This window comes from Hipposideros armiger, unplaced genomic scaffold (assembly GCF_001890085.2).
Source record: "Hipposideros armiger isolate ML-2016 unplaced genomic scaffold, ASM189008v1 scaffold_151, whole genome shotgun sequence".
NCBI lineage: Eukaryota > Metazoa > Chordata > Mammalia > Chiroptera > Hipposideridae > Hipposideros > Hipposideros armiger.
The window spans coordinates 2,723,349-2,728,987 of record NW_017731501.1 but is presented as its reverse complement, the minus strand read 5'-3'; the positions used below and the strand labels follow the sequence as shown (position 1 = coordinate 2,728,987).

The 5,639-nt window shown below is 38.8% G+C and overlaps 1 protein-coding gene across 2 annotated transcripts in view; it reads left to right on the top strand.

The window, feature by feature from the left end:
• DLC1 (DLC1 Rho GTPase activating protein) overlaps nt 1-5,639 on the top strand; it is a 389,786-nt gene that overhangs the window by 148,672 nt on the left and 235,475 nt on the right. The window lies entirely within an intron of this gene.

Sequence of the window (5,639 nt, the reverse complement as noted above, 5' to 3'; positions counted from 1 at the left end):
CCCCCGACCTCTGAACTGTCTCTTGGCTCCTTCCCTCTCTCACTCTCACTGCCAAGGAAGCTTTTAACTGCTGCTGCAAGGAGTTTCACTTCCTTTCTTTCTCTGCCATGATTGCCTTTGGGTTTCATTCTAGAGGAACTGAAGTCAACTGTCTTTATAATTCTCAACTTGTTTGTTATTACAGCCACTCCCGACATGCCAGGCACAATACACAACAGCTGGATGTTGTTGGAGAGGGAAAAACAAGAGTACAAGTTCCTTCACCAAGGTTTCCTCTCTCCTCTCAAGCTTGATCCCAACCCCTCCCACCGGTTCTTCTATCACCCATAGACAAATCTGTGTCCCCTCCGAGGATTACTCTCCTTGCATGCAAAATAAGGGGGAGGGAGGTCTCCAAGTCCCAATACTATTTTACTGTTCTGGAATTATATATGCTCTTTGCCTTTTCAGTCTACTAAAATAACTTTATCATTTCTCATTATCCACCTATTATCCAATTTGGTGTAATAGTTCAATAATTTGAAGTTGACTGAACTTGCTAGATTAAATATGTGTACACAATTAGATTTTGTTTTTCTTTCACACCACACCACATGCAAGCTATGTCTAATTACAAAGTGAAACCCACTTCTATGGTTATTTTCTTTCCCTATTTACTGATCCAGAAGGTAAAAAATAAAAGTTCCCAAGTGATTTCATCCACACTTGCTTTCCTATCAGGTCAGTCTGGCTTGTGCTACTATGACCATCACCTTCATCATGAAAGCTGTGGAGGACTAAGCTGCTAACCACATGCATTATCACATCAGTAACAGTTTCTTCCATCATTTTACAAGAACTATTTGGCTGGCATTGGTTTTTGACAGACATCATCTGTTAGCTGATGAACTCCTAGTCTCTTCTTCTCACCCTCTGGCCTGCTGTAATTTAATTTAAGACATTTCACATTTTTTCTCTTGTAAATACATATATGTAAAGCAACAGAGAAGCGACAAGGAGATGGCAAGACAGAGACAGAGACATAGAGATTTATTTTAAAGAATTGACTCTTGTGCTTGTGGGAGTCAGCAAGTCTGAAATTTGTAAGACAACTGAGCAGGCTGGATATTCAATAAAGAGTTAATGTTGCAGCCTTAAGCCCAAATTGTGCAGAGCAGCGGGAAGGAAAAGTAGGCAGGGTTTCTATGTTGCAGTCATGAGGCAGAATTCCTTCTTCTTTGGGAAAAAGTCTTTGCTCTGAAAGTCTTCAACTGCTTGGATGAGACTCACCAATGTTATAAAGAGTGGTCCGCTTTACTCAAAGTCAGCTGATTTAAATGGTAATCACATCCAACAAATGCCTTCACAGCAATATCTAGACTTGTATCTGATCAAAGAACTGGCACCATAGACTAGCCAGTTGACACATAAAATAAACTGTCACATATCCCTTGCTTGACCAAACTGTTTGCTGTTCTTGCTATTCTAATCATATAGAATTTTCCAGAGTTTCCTTCAAATTTGCTATAAATTTTCAACAGGTTCTTCCTGAAAAATGAAGTAATTGTTTTTTAGTATATGCATTAAGTCATTTGTAAATAAGGTAATTCCTACTACCTGTCATGTATTACTTCATATTTATTACAAAGAGGGGGACGTAAGGCATTACTTTTGTGTTGTCATAGCTCATCAATCATATTTAGATTCTTCATGATCAGGAGTGGTTTTTAGTGTGTAATTCACAGAGTGAAAGCAAATTAACTCTTTTAATTCACACTTGCCAAATGAATCCTTTTGGTCTGATACATTTCAGTTTAAAGAGACTCCATATCAGTAAATAAATACTACCTGGTAAATAGAATGGCGAACAGTTTAAATATTTTATTATTTTGCTTATTGAAAGATTGTTCAGCTAACAAGTTAGCTGACCTCTTGCTTCTGTGTGACGATGCTTCAGGTACAGATGTAATCTGCCTGCTCTTGGCCTTGATGGGGCCTGTTCCTCCCTGGAGCACCCACCTCAGCGCTGCACAATGTTTGAAAATCATCTTGTATCTCAGCAGCTGCATACCAGGAAGATGAGCCTGCCTGTTTCACTTACTAGAGTCAGTGTCTTGGCTGCCCTACTTCCTGGTCTTCTGTGAGGATTCCTTACAATATCCCAACTGCCATGACACACTAGGTGGTCCAGTGGGAGCTCTCCAGTCAGGAACTATCTAGGAGTTCTCTAAACCCACAATTCTCAAAACTTAGCCTAGCAACATCAGCATCACTTAGGCACTATTAGAAATTAGAAAAAAAAAAATCTTAGGCCCCAGAAACTATCTCTGGGGCCCGGTAACCTGTGTTTCAGCAAGCCCTCTGGGGGTCCCTGATGCCCACTGGAATTCAGGTACCTGCTCTAAGCTAAAGACACAGCACAGACCCACACCCAAAGCGTGAGTGACACTCACAGCTGCACTACACATTCACTGACTTCATTCCTGCCTGTGGGTTGGTCTCAGTTTGGCAGACGACAGTAGAGACTAGACAATTCCCAGTCGTTCTGTTATATATGGTAGCATGCGTCAAGCTTCCCAATTTCTTGAGACCTTTCTTTTCCTTTCCTCTCTTTTCCTATAGGTTATTAGTTTGTTACTAGTTTCTTTTGTCAAGTGTTATCATTATAAGCTACAGAACTTGGTTCAACAGGAAAAACAAACGGTACTTTTGCTGAAATGTGATCCCCTGCCCATTATTTTTACTCCAATCCTACCACACACAGTGATTCCCCCAGCACAGACCTCCAAGGAGCAAAATTGATCCTGGATATCCCTATAGTTTGATGAGAACATGCCTTTGTCAGTGTGCATGATGGGAAACTCTAAACCTTCAGACAGACTGAGGTGCCCATAAAATCACCCCAAGGAATAAGGTAATTCACCTGCAATTGGATGGAGCCGCAGAGCACAGTTTAACTTTCCAGGAAGTAGATCCCTATCGGATTTCAAACTCTTCAGAGGCAAAAGATATACATTTTACTTCTTTGTGAATCTTCGGTAGGTGAATTAATTACAGAATTTATGGCTTAGACCAGATTATTACTGAGTTTAGGAGGACTTTGAAGCATATAAAGTTTATAAAAACAATAAATACCACAGCATGTTAACATTTTAAAGAACCTGCTCATCAAGCACTCTCATTTTACAGGAGAGGAAATTGAGAGCAGCAATTCATATCCATTGGGCCTATGAAAGAAAAACAAAACCAAAGAGAGTAGCAATGAAAGTAAGCAGGACCATATACAAGAGAAAAAGTCAGCATAAAAAATGAAATATGAACTCTAACCTAAAAGAGTGCCTGGAATGCTCTTCACCTGGATCTGTGGATGGTTTTCTCCTGCCCTTCACTCAGGCCTCTGCCCTGAGGTCACAGCACCAGAGAGATTTCCCTGAGTCTGTCTGAGACCTTAAGACTACACCCTACCCCCATCTATCATGCTCCATCCCAACTCTGCTTTGTCTTTCATAACACTTGCTCCTACCTGATTTTATATTATATTTTATTAATTGCTTCTGTCCAACTCCATCCTCTAGAATAAATGTCCAATGGGAACAGCAGGGACTTTATATGTTTTATTCACTGCTTTATTCCCGCTGCTCTAAGCCCATAGTAGCCGTTGAATCAATATTTGTTAAATAGAGAAAATGGAGAAATGGAAAGAAGGAAAAAATGAATGTGAACCCTTGAGCCACAAATGAAACACCTTATAAACTATTTAATTGTTACAGGCTTTCTATGCCTATAGTTCTTAATCTGGAGATAATCACCATCCCTTTGTGTATTTATGAAAGCTGGGGATTGTTTGCTCAAGAAATAAATATACACATACACAAAAAATTGTGGCATGGAATTTTAGGGGTTCAAAAACTAGGGGATCCCCATTAAGAAACCCTGCTTTATGTACTTTCAGATTAATTTTTGTAGAAATGGGCTTTTAAACTGAAATCAGAAATAATCTCTGATTCTTAAAATAATTCCCAGAGATAAGCACACTCTCTTGATTTCAAAACAGTGAAATAATAATGACATCTTTTCCCTGTATCATGACAGAAACCAAGTGTGATTTAAAAACATACACAAATATCAACAAAATATCTAAAATACCAAATCGTGACCTGTTGTCTGATGTGATAATTTCTACAGATATACCCTCTAATGGGAAAAAAGTGGAAAACTGAAGCTAGAGAATTGAAAAGATAACACTTTATTTCTTGAGCACTTGCTATTTGCCTGCACTCGCTAACTGCTTCACATGCATCATCTTGTTCTTCTCAATACCTAGAAAGGTTATCTGTTGCCAGAAGCAAGAAAAGTCACGCACTGTGCCTTACCCTGTCTGGCTTAGAGGCCAATTACGGTATCATGTGAGCATGTTCATCCCTTTGTAGAACCATTTTAACTTTGGAAGTTGGTCTTCTATGTATCATCTCATTGTCTATTAACCTCCCAGCAACTATGGTAAAAGGTAATCGGTGAAATTCCTATTTGACAAGCAAGAGAATAGTTCAGCTAATTAATTCCTTCTCAATCATTGCATAAATATTTGCTGAGCTCTTCCTCTTATAGAAATTTCTCTATCTTATTACCAAATATATGCATTGTTGTATATGAAGTGCTTCTGGTAAAAAAAAGAAAATACAAATCAGTAAATGTGTTTGGTTTCATTGCTTGATTAACTCACAAACGTGTTGTCTGGGGGAATAAAAGGAAACAAAGCATACAAAAGTAAAGTTATAGATGTTCATAACAATTGCTGATTCTGTGGCATTCTTTGATTTCCATAAGCAAAGGATAAAAGCTATTTATTGTTATTGCACTGTTTCCAGAATCGCGTAGGCTGACACTTACAAGTTGCTAGTTAGACAGGTAGCTACCTTCTGTGACCTGGGAGTTGGGCCTTGGCGTGTTAGACGGTGATGAGCCCCCAAGAACACCTGGCTCATCCTGCTCGCACAGCTGCGGTGCCATGGATATGTGACACAGGTTTCACAAGTGAACTTCTCAGGATCAGGAATCAGAGTTTACTCATCTTTGTATCTTCACAAAAAGGAAACACTAGTAAAGAATAAATACTCACGAAGAATTGATCTTCTCTATTGGTATCCAAGCTTGTATCCATACATTCTGTAGAATGTAATATGATTGGATACATTAAGGACAATATCTCTCTTTTTATAGCAGCAATGGCCAGTGTTTTCCCTTTCTAATGAAATCCATGAACCTGCTCCCACTCACTAGTCCTTAACGTCAGGATTTGAGTTCGACTGAGATAGCAGCTATACCCTTAACCACGATTACTTCCAGCTAAACTAAAGTAATAATTTTTTTAAACCATGGCATTGTTATTGTAATTTATTTTTAACCATTTCGAACATGTATTATCTCATTTCATCTTCCAACAAGTCTCTGATTGGATGAGGGAGTCATCCCAGTTCCCATGAGGTGAATTCTCAGGGGCAGACAGACAGTTGACTTGTCTAAGGTCAAAAGCAAGTTAGGGCAAAACTTTAACCAGCTCAGCTTCTTTATTTTTTATTTTTTTATTATTTTTTTTATTGTTAGTTTCAGGTGTACAGAACAATGCAATAGTTACCCTTTTCACCCTCACAAAGTAACAA